The sequence below is a fragment of the Vitis riparia genome, chromosome 18, assembly GCF_004353265.1.
Source record: "Vitis riparia cultivar Riparia Gloire de Montpellier isolate 1030 chromosome 18, EGFV_Vit.rip_1.0, whole genome shotgun sequence".
NCBI classification, from domain to species: domain Eukaryota; kingdom Viridiplantae; phylum Streptophyta; class Magnoliopsida; order Vitales; family Vitaceae; genus Vitis; species Vitis riparia.
The window spans coordinates 9,106,784-9,119,176 of NC_048448.1; the positions used below are offsets into that span (position 1 = coordinate 9,106,784).

The 12,393-nt window shown below is 32.2% G+C and overlaps 1 pseudogene; it reads right to left on the bottom strand.

Moving 5' to 3' along the window:
* Positions 1–4,316: 4,316 nt before the first annotated feature.
* On the bottom strand, positions 4,317–7,743 carry LOC117906509 (annotated as a pseudogene).
* Between the last annotated feature and the right edge of the window lie 4,650 nt (positions 7,744–12,393).

The window sequence follows — 12,393 nt, forward strand, 5'->3', positions numbered from 1 at the left end:
ATTGGCTCGTGCATGGGATTGAGACTTGGCATGCATACTGGAGGTCTCAAACAGTTGGTCAATGTTTTGTAAGAATGAGAAGTGTTTGGTGGGCATGATGAAGTGGGTTAGGTTGATGGTGGTGAGTATGGTATGGGAGATAAGCTGAAGGTATGGTGATGAGCTTAGTGGGTATAAAGGTTGGGGAAATGGGTGATGGAGCAAATGGGAAAGTGTAGGAGATGGAGTAGTAGAGTAGTTTCAGGGTGGAAGGTGTATATCAGATATATATATATATATATATAGATATATCTGTTAAAAGAGATGGTCCCCGACTTAGCAAACCACGTGGATGAATGCACCAAAGTTCGTAGTGAGATCAGAGGAGGAAAAAAGAAAAGGAAAAGAAAGGAAAAGAAAAGCCAACTCTCTCCTGATAGCTAAATTTTATCTTCCTAAATTCTGGAGAGAAAGGGACAGAGGGAGAGAGAGAGAGCAGGAAACGGAGGAAACCCCTTTCAACTCGGCGTATAAAGGGAGTGATTGAGAGGGGAGAGATCACCGATCAGTGTGTGTATGGATGTGCATTGGATCCTTCGCCGAGGGTGGGTTTGAAAGGTTCCACCTTCACCGCCTGCTCTCACTCTGTCCGTCTGTCTCTTTCTCTCTCTAGAAAAGGTGCAGAGAAAAACCAACCAAAGAAGACGAGAGAAGATCGCTCAAGCAACAGAAAAGATCACGGTGTTTTTATTTTCATGATTGTATATATGAGAGGAGAATTCATCTGGGGTCTTGTAACGTACCTTCTTTCTCTCTTCCAAGGTTCCTCATTGCTCTCTCTCTCTTTTTCTCTCCTTCCAGCATATGCTGATCAGAAGCTAAAAGAAAAGATCGAGGTGGCTGAATTGTTGATGAGAAAAATGACACCGTTTCAAGATCAGCCCAGTACTGATCATCGTCTTCAAGAACAAGAAGCACAAGGCAATATCCATGATCCAGAGCTGATACAAGAAAAAGGAGGAGACAATCACGTCGACGACACAGTTACTTCTCAGGACCCGGGGATCATTAGGAGAATTGAGTGCAGTGGAGGAAAACGAAGGCTTCAGAACCCCGACATCCATAAAACATAAAATCCCAGCCATCACAGAATGCCCACCTGCACCGAGAAAGCCAACAGCAACACGAGCAATCCCAATGAAGCGGAGGATATCGAAGGTCTCCAGAAGACTCCAATTTGAAGAGTTTGAGGTGCTGATTCCTCCTAAAATTCTTGCTAGTTTGCTTTCAAGGCTCATGAAACCTTCCAGGGATGAAAGAAAGTGAATCTTCTTGATCATCTATACTATATCCAGAATGGTGAGGCTTCAAACCATGAAGCCGGTAATGGTGATGCTAGCTGGAGCCTGGAGTACTGCAGATTTGTTATAAGTTAATTTAGGTTTGGCTGCTGTTACATTCTTTGTTTCTTTTGTGGTTGAGATGTTTGTTTGTAGGGAAAATGGTCCAAGAGGCCTTGATGATGCTGTAAAGTTAAAGTTGCAAGCGATGAAAGAAGGATAATCAATCAAGTACAGACCCAGGAAAAAGAGGCGGTTGTACAATTCCAACTTTGAGGCACCTAGGTTCTTCTATAATCAAGGTGTTATGCCATCTTCAAGAATGGAATTGATTCGATCTCAGAGATTCAATAAACATCAATCTTCAAGTTTTATTCTCTCTTTTTTGTCTTTTACATTTTACATTTGGATTCCTTGATAAGTATATATGTTCTTCTCTTCTTAATTTCTAGCAGAAGATCTATGGTATTGTTATTATTCTTTGGAAGGTGGCTCTTGGCCGGGTGTGAAAGACAAAACCATCCATGCTAGAAAAGCAAATGGTTTTGTGGAATGAAGAGGCAGTATTAACTTTTCATCAGTGCCTTTAATTATTAGGGCAGAAGGCCTTCTTCATCTGTGAAGATGGGGGGGCATTCCCAAATGTACTGTCCCCCATTTTTTCGTCCAAAGAATTTCTCTTAGATTTGGATTAAATCTGAATCTTAGTTTTCCAAGAGAGGCAAACATACCCCATGATGCATGAGCCCCTTTAAACGGCGAAATATGTTAATAATAAATGAATATTTATGGCAACTGTTGGTTCTTTGTTGCCCATGAAAGGTCATACATATGTATGCCTCCCTCCTATGCCAAAGTCTCTAGGTTTTGCCTTAATGTATTGTTTTCCTTGCTAGTTCATTGGTGGTTGTTGTGGTTGTTAAAAATTTTAAACTCATTTTCCATGCATGGTGATGTTTCAGTCTACTCTCCCTTCGTACTCTCTGGGGTGCAGGTGTTACTAACCATGTTTTTGTTGAGACATGATTGCAGAGGTTGTATCAACGTGTGTTAGGCTGATTTTGGTTCTAAATGTCAACCTTATATGAGAGTAGGTGAGATCACTATGGGATGTGATTGTTCTTTTGAGTTTATAGATTTTGAATGTTCAAACCAATTTAATTTTTTTAATTAATTTATATTTTGAAAATATAACTTCTATAGAAATTAGAAATCATAGTTTTAAGATATGTAATGAAATTACAGTTTCGAAATATGGTTTTTAACCTTTGTTTCAAAATATAACCAGTGAGAGCATGTCCTATTGGATACCTTGGATATTATATCTCGTTAAGGTTCTATATTAAAATATGTTATATTTACATTTGTTGTGTAAAATGAATAAAATAAATGAAATGAAAAACATATTAATATATATTATTTGATATTTGCTTAAAATAAAAATTATATTATATTTTAATATTTGTTATTAAATAAATATGAAATCTCTCTCATGTCAATATTATTTAGAAATTGTTCAATAATTTAAATTTTAAAATTATTTATTTAGTAATAATATTCATAATTAAAATATTTCAAATTTAAAAATATATATATATTAGTTCAACACATAAAAATAATTTGTATATATATTAAATAATACATATAATCCAAAAACTTTATTATTTTAGTTATTTTTCTTATTACATATTAACAAAAACTTTGTTATTATAAAATTGATTATTGGCACCGAGATGGGTATTTTGTTATATTGTTTATGTGGGACGATGGATCATTAGGTGAAAGTCCCTAAAGCCCTCGAAAAAGACACTTCGATGTAGGTGTATGAAGTTGATCCTCAACCCTTAGGTGATTGTCCCAAAATAGTCATTATTATGACCCAATATCTCGTAGAACATTGATATCTTATGTGTACATTGGTGGGGTTAGTTTATCAAGTGTGAAAGGATGAGTGAGGAATAACAAAACTTTTTTCCAATGTAACCTGTATTTGTTGATGCAGTTTTGTAAACATGAAAAAAGAGAGTTGATGCATTTTGGTCTTACCTAATTTTTTGTTAGTACATGATTGATGTCGTTATGAACCCATAACCTGCTACGTTCATTGGGTGGTTCAGATTTTTGCCTAACAATTTTCGAACCCATTTCTTAACCACCAAGTCCTAGAGCAACTTCTAAACACAAGGGCACTATGTACAGTCATTGTTACTATTTGACGTGTGAACTACCAATTTAATTTCCTTTCATTTTTTAAAATCTGGTTTTAATATTAATTAGATTCCAATATACATATTTCATTGGCTTACTATAAATTTTTAAGCTATTCAATGGCTAGCTCATTTTTTCAAATTGGTTGTTTGCATTTTCTTTTACTATTTCATCAATAAAGAACAAGCTAGTAAATTTTTTCAAATACTTTCATGTAATATGTTTCTTAGATCTATGATATATAATGTTGTTGCTCCGAAAGTAAGAGCTTAAGAAATAAGTTTATCTCAGCTGAAAATTAATTAATATCCATTGAGGATAGGTAAATTCTTCAATGACATTCAATTGTTGAAATTTGGACTCCAATAATCTTTCTATCAACATGATATTTTCGCAACTCAAATCATGATCTTGATTGTGATACTAATTTTAATTTGGATCCGGTCAATTAATATTCCATGAGAATAGACTAAATTTTTTATGAAATTGGAGCGCTATAAGTGACCCATTACGGAACGTAAAAGTGGCATTATTGCATCATAACAAATATAACCGATATTACTTCATGGCAAACTTAATGCGACTCCAAACATATAAAGTGAATTCACTTTATCTTATCGACCATTGCTTAATTATTGCAGAAAGGATGATTAATACCTGGATTTACTAATTAGGTTTGCAAGAATTTGTCCTGGGATTTATTAAATACATGTGGCTAGATATGGAAGCAGGCACTTTCACACCATTTTGGTTTACACTCTTCATTGGCTTTTGGTAGACAATAGGCCAGGCAAGAATAAGTAGAGGGTGGGCAGGTATCATGGTCGACCTGCATGGACCCAATTCATTAAAAGTACAAAAAGTTACATAAACATATAAATAACATTATTGTTACTATAATAGAAACTCCACATTTAAACGTGGAGAGAGCCGCAAACCGCATTGCTACTGACACTGGCTTCCTTATGTTTTTACAGAAGTGTTCGAAAATGGGGAATCAAGATTTCTACTCTTGGCTCTACGATGACCAGAGAACTGCTGCTGCTGCTGCTGTTGCTGTTGCTGTTGCTGGTACAGAACTTGAAGCCTTCTGATTTCTCGCTCTAACATATCCTGTTCCACTGCATCCAACAACCTCCATCAAGTTTTTACTTCAAATTTTTATCTAAGTTATGGTAAAGGTTGCAATAGTATTGCTTCTCTGGATCAAATCAACAAATTTGACCTTTTCAAGAGACTTTGGTTGTATAAGTGCCATATGTGAGTTTACAAAACACTTGAATCCGTGACAAGGCTTAATGAGAATATTGAAAGGCTATCTAAAGACACTTACATTGTTTAATGAGGTACTCCTGAGATGAACTTTCTAACCGTTGCTGCAGGGCTCGGTTCTTCATGCCTAATATAAGATTGTGCTGGTCAAGATATTCAACGGCAGCTGAAATTTCACATCCTTCTGCCTGCAAAATTGACAAAACAACCATAAACTTCCATCTTAGCAAAGGGGGAATAGTTGTAAAGTTAAGCAAAGTGTTTTAGCTTTTGCTGCCTTGCCTGTAAGACCTGGACGCTCATTTCCAGTTCTGCTATATATTGAAGTTTCCTGAGCCGTGAACGTTGAGCAAATTGCCTGCATTTTCATGGCGTATCGGGAATAAAGATTGTATACATATCAGAAATAATTGACTGCTTGAATAAACCACACAGGTAACACTTACAACATATAGAAGGCAACATGGTCTTTCTACGAGTCAACTTGATTATAGGTCATGAATGAGCACAAACTAAAAGCCCTAAATCAGCCAGTTAGTTTTTGCATATGTGCTCAACTAAGAGTGTGTTTCACATTTGTTCTCATTGAAGTGTTTTTCAGTGAAAGTATTTTTTGTAGAAGTGTTTTTGGAACAATCACTTATCAAGTGTTTCTTCATGTAGCACAATAAATGATTTTTGAACTTTTTAAGTTTTTTTTTTTTTAATTCTGTCAAATGCTTGATTTTTCTTTAAAAAAAAAAACACTTTTCAAAAGTGTTTTCTAAATTTTGTCAAATATCTTAATTTTTTTTTTTTTTTGTAAAGCAAACTAGAACAATACAAGCACAAGTCAATGCAAAAGCACAAAGCCTAATTGCATAACCAAGGAATAGGTGAAATACATATTAGATGATGAAGGGTTCGTTTGAAAGTAATTTGGTTAAAGCACTTCTAATCCATAACACTTTCATAAAAAGCACATTTTTGAAGAAAACTCATTTTATGTTTAACAGAAGAAAGACAATAATTTTAGTAACATCTTAATCTTTAGATTTCCAAAAGTGATTTATGAAATTTATCAAATACTATGATAAGTGTTTTCAAGCATGTGAAATCTCCTCACATTTTTAAAATTACTTTCAAACGGACTCAATGAGAGGAGAGGTAAGTGAAAATGACAAATGAAAAGGGCACGAAAGGTATTTGATAAAATTTCAAATCGATAAAATGAAATGTATTTAGTGAAATTTGAAACAAGGTGAGTGAAATTAGCACTAAAAATATTACGAAAGGAACAAAAACATTGATACTCGAGATAAATGGATAGAATGCATACTGTTTAGCACGTTTTGCATCATTCTTGGACAAAGAAGGCTGAGCAGAAGAGGAATCACTTCGTTCAGAAGAGTCTTCTTGGTTATGTGAAATAGATTCTGCACAATCTTGCTTTTTAGTAGCTATGGGTGGCACCCCATCTGGTTGATCTGGAGGAGCATATGATCCCGAGACTTGAACATTTATTATGTTTGACTTATCCCTTGTCAATGGAAGGTCACTTGTGTAGTTCAAACAATTCAAAGATGATTCCCATGCCCTATTCTGATTTTCATCAAAAGAGCTTGGCCTTGTGTAGGTGGAAGCATTGCATAAAGAGCCGAAAGAAGGCCATGCGAAGCTATTTATGAACTTATGATCCTCGTTTGTGTTAGATACCTTAGCTACTGCACCCAAGTATGCAAGAGAGTCGCTTGCTGAACGCCGGTGGCCTCTTTGCATAGGTGTGTCCGGTTCATTAAGAAGTTCCTCAAACCAAGATGGTGGTTCCTCTATGAGAACGCTTTCAGAAGAAATGCTTTGGGTGGGCTGTCCCCCTGTAGGTTTTGGGTTTCCTATTGATCCTACCTCATGATTCAAGTTATAATGGTTCAAGGATGGGGGCATCTGTGGCAACTGTGTTCTATGGGGCAGCGCTGTCCATCTCCCTATGTGTTGAAAGTTCGATGATCCACTTGAATTATCCATTGCTCGCACAAAAAAGCCTGTCAAAGAACAAGGACATGAACATTAGGAGTGATTAAACGTGTACCATAGGAAACAATTCCAGCTTAATTACATGCTCTTTATCTTGCCCATTTCATCTATCTGATACTCTTCCTTTGGCTTCCACAACCACAGAATGACAGCAATCTATGGGCGCCATTAGAAAACCGAAATGGCCAATTTACTAAATCACTCTCCCTAATGATCTGAAGAATTATGAAGAAAGCTGCTGCTTTGCGAAAACACTAATCCATATGCAAATAAAGAGAGGGGCTTTGATTGGGATTGCATTCTTAACTATTAGTAGAGAATTAATTAAGGGGTTCTTTCATTCTCCGGTTCTGTTGTAATCTGAACATTGACAATGTCATAGATCAATGTAGGCATTGATATATATGCTTTGTAGATGCCATAAAAAATGGATCATCTTCCTCTCGGCTATGCATCCCCAACAAGTGAGATTATCTTTTGAATCATTTTGCCTTTAAGCAGGGACTAAAGGAACAAGCTGGAGAATGGATAATCATCTACTTTCTTCAAGGATCTCATAGTCCACATCCTGGCAGAAAAACTTGAAGCCTTTGATTTCTTAATACTCTGGAAGACAAGTCATGCAACTGCAAGCTTCCTACCACCAGGAAAACTCTAGATGATCGATCACTTTATATCATTATAATTCTGAAAGAGAGAGAGAGAGATGAATCTTGTTACCTATGATGAGATTTATGAACACTGCATTCATTCATTCAGGCATTCAGACATTCAAACCTTATATACATAAGGGTGAGAACAATATGTACCAGTTGAAGGGTTGAAGGGTTGAAGGGCAGGGCTACCGGTAGATTGGTCTCCGGTGGCCCTGAGATCATCTGCGAATTGAGAACCAGATGCCAACAGCAACAGCAGCTGACTTGTATGTATTTGAAGCTGTAGAAGAAGAAAACAATAAACAAAGGAAACTAATATATGCATATATATCAACTCAGAAATAGGCAAAAGCGTTAGCGCAGTTAGCGCAGTTCTCGTAACAGAAAGGAATGAGAGCTGACTCGGAAAATCAGAATGGTTCGGACAATTGGGATCATATTCGGCCTAACATACGCCTACTTTGTCTGCTCGTTGCTCTATAAACAAGCGGCACACGTCACCTATAAACACCTCCAAGTTTTCTAAAGGAAAATGCACGCTTTGCACGCCAACAAGACTTTTCCAAATATTATTTTCATTTAAATATACACCCCCTCGTAATGTCCAAAAGTAGGACTCCATGCATACTTGATGCGAACTCCATGAATAAAAACACCATTTATCATTCATGCATGTTTTTCTTGATTTTTCATTGTATATTTTCGTTATCAAACCATTCAAAATATTGTTTACATACATACATAAATCTCAAAATACAAATTTTTTACACTATATATATATATATATATATATAAAAGACATTTATATTAAATATACAAGACATTAGTATAAAAGTACTTATACTAAATATACAAGACATTTATGCTAGTTATAAAATACTTGTACAAATCTATCTATTATAAATATATTTATGCACAATTGAAACCATGAGAAACCATTAATACCATTTAATCCTTGTAATAATTACATCTGATTTTCATCGCTTATATGTATTTTTTACTAATAGATAATACAAGGAATGTATTTAAAAAAATAAAATAAAATAAAATATGCGAGTAATTCCCATAACCCAATATGATTCAATTGAAACTTGAATTGAAAAGGTTGAGATTAAGGATAGGCTTTTAGCTTCATCTACATGACACGAATTCAACCATAATCTCAACAAGTGAGTCCTGATTGAAAAGTTTAATAAATGGTAATAAAAAAAATTAAGCGTTAAATTTGGTTTTCAAATTTTAAGAAATTCAATAAATATAAAAAAATAATTTAAAAAAAAATGAAAGAGAAAAATTATCCTCTAAATTAAAATTTAACTTTTTATCTTTAAGTTAATTTGTAAATATTTTTAAAATAACTAAGAAAATCAAAATATTTTAATTGAATTTTAAAATAAAATTTGATAAAACATAAAATAATTCATATAAAATACAAAAACTTTTAGAGTCTTACATTAAAAGGGTAAACCGTTACTACTATTGCCAAGTAACAAGAATAATCATATCTCGTTATAAAGGAATGAATATAGCGTTAATCAAACATTTGATGTTTAGTCTTAGGTTATATTAATATAAACATGATCTAAAAATTGGATGTCTAATCCATTGGACACCTTGATTCTAGAAAATCTTTTAGTATGTAAATTCTATATGGAAGGTAAAATAACCAAGATGTTACTACTAATTAAAAGACATAGAGCTAGTCAATGAATATTTGGAGTAGTGCATACTCACGCGCGCGCGTGTGTGTGTGTGTTCGAGACAAAATATCGGCGATATAAAAATTAATGAAAATTTTAAAAATATTAAGAAAAATGCTATAAAATTATATAAGTAAAAATAAATATTTTAAAGTTATTTAAAAAAAATAACAATTAATGATCTATATATATATCATTTGTCATATTTGATAATAATATCCTCTATATCCATAAAAAATATAAGACAAAATATTGGCGATGTAAAAATTAATGAAAATTTTGAAAATATTAAGAAAAATGCTATAAAATTATATAAAAAGTAAAACTAGATATTTTAAAGTTATTTTTAAAAAATAATAATTAATGATCTATATATATATATATATATATATATATCATTTGTCATATTTGATAATAATATCCTCTATATCCATAAAAAAATATAAATTTTATAAGTGTACATTTATTATTAAGTTGCATTATAGATTATTTTACAATATTATTATGATAATATGTTTAATTTTAAAATATACTTAATATTGAAATTATGATCCATTTTAATTTAAATGTATTCAATGATATCAAATAAATAATAATATATATATAATTATGTTTTTATATTTTTGGTAATAAATTAAATCAAATGTAGAGATCAAATAATTATAATTTATTTATTTAATAATAAAAATTTTGAAAAAAATCAGTAAAATATTGGTAAAATTTTGAAAATTTCGGTAAAATATTGGTTAAAATACGAAAAAAAAAATCGGTAAAATATCAATAAAATATCTGAAAGTATTAGATGATGAATATATCTTTCCAAATTTTGTATCAGTATCAACGGATATTAGATATATCGCAGATACATCGACGATATATTTGGATATATTTAAATCTTGCTTTTAGTGATGATTACTCTAAGTTTGAGTATTTGTACTTAATACATAGGAAATGTGTTGTCTTGGATAAATTCATTGAATTTAAAACCTATTAGATGAACATATCAAGATACTTTGATTTAATTGAGGTGGTAAGTCTATGTTTAATAAGTTTAATTCTTTCTTTGGGGAGTACGAGATTAGATCACAATTGAGTACACCTAAGACCCCACCACAAAATAGAGAAGTTGAAAGAGGAAATCAAATTTTGATGAACATAGTGAGATTAATGATGAGTTTCTCATCACTTTCCATATCCTTTTGGGATATTCCTTGGAGACCATGTCTCACCTATTTTACAAGTACCTTTCAAGTCAATATGGTAGGTGTGAACAGGTCATAAACTTAATTTACAACATATTTGCACATAGGGGTGTCCAACATGCATGTTAAAACCAAAGGTAGACAAGTTGGAAGTAAGGTAAAAGGCATATTACTTTCTAGGATATCCAAGAAGATCTTGAAGGTTATTACATCTATACTCAAAATGATCAAAAAATATTTATTGTTATAAATGTTAGATTTCTAGATGAATACTATAAGATAAGTAATAAGGCAAACAGTAATATAAACTAAAAAACACTAAATGATCATCGATCTCACTTTTACATAAGATACTATGGATTCAAGTTATATGGAGATATCATTTTTATACTTCTAATATATGAGTACATCATCGTAGTGAGAGGATTGTATCTCACAAATTATGATGAAACAATGCGCAACGTTGATGTTCATTTATGATAAAGAGTTATAATAGTAGAGTTAAAATCCTTATGTTTTAACATAGTTTGGGATCTTTTAGAAACACCTCAAGGAATAAAACCCATAAGGTGTAAGTGGGTTTATAAGAGGAAAATAAGAGTAGATGAAAAGATTGAGACTTATGTGATTAAAGTTGTAGCTAAAGATTATAATTCAAAACTTGCTTCTAACTATGAGAAACCTTTTCATCAATAGTCGTGAACTCAAATCCATTAAAGTACTTCTATTTATTATAGTACATATCGTTTATATGACATAGCAATCATATATCAAAATAGTGTTCTTAAATGATTGTCTTAATAAAAACATCTATATGATGTAACAAAACCTTTTCATAAGAAATGGTCAAAAGCATCTAGTATGTAAGGTTGTATAAATCCATTTATGGATTACTATAAGCATTTCGCTCATAGAACAAGTGTATTTATTAACAAATCAAAACCCTAAATTTTGATCAAAATAAGCATGAACCTTCTATGTACAAGAAGGTGCAAGTAAACATGATGGTGTTTTAGATCTTGTATAAGGATGAAAATATGCTCATTAAGAATGTTAATTTCCTATGCTTTTTTTTTTATTCTCTATTACAAATCAATATCAGCATAATATAATATATCTCATTGAATCCAATGTCTTAGGATATCATCTTCCTAGGATAAAATAATCAAGAATATTATAATCTAACTAGAAGTCATACCCTATAATATAAATATCATATTAATCCACTGTTATATTTGTCCTTTGTCAATATATTTATGACTTATTATTTTTATAATTTTTAATAAATATTTGTTTTTAGGAACAATTATTAATAATTTAGAAGTGACATAATATTTGAACAAGTGAAAAAAAAAAAGTTATGACGGTTCCAGATGTGAAAAGTTGGCCATCGAAGGGAAGGTCCACGTGCATGTTATAGACACCAAGTGTGTGTTTTTTTAAATTCATATTTTATTTTAAATTTAGTAAAAGTTTTCCATTTTATTTTAATTTACTAAATGTTTTAAATTTGAATAAGTCTTGTTTGATTTTTTTTTTTAATTTTCAATTTTGCTATCGTTAATTTTTTAAAAATTAAACCAAAAAACCATAGATACGAAGATTGTGTCTTGATTTTTCAGGTATTTTGGTAGTTTCACTGAGGGTAAATTGTTATCCTAAAAAAAATCATAATCCACGTGGATATTTAGAAAGTTGAGACAGATGTAAATATAATTATTAGTAAAAAAAGAAAAAGAAAAAAAATACAAAAATTAAAAGGAGAGAAAGAGGTAACATAGGAAAGGAAGTAATTAACGAGTGGACACATAGACTGCTTGGACAGCGTAAAGATAGACTTTATTTTTAAGTCTTGGACTTTTGGGATCCCTTCTAGGAATCTGAGTGCTACTGCTGTCACTGCTATTCACAGATCAGATGACTCTTCAAATGCTGGGGTAGAAGACTGGAGTGTTTGTTAGCTCAAGGGCTCGAAACTTCGTCCTCCATTCCAGATGATAATGACTTCAAATTGAATCCACTG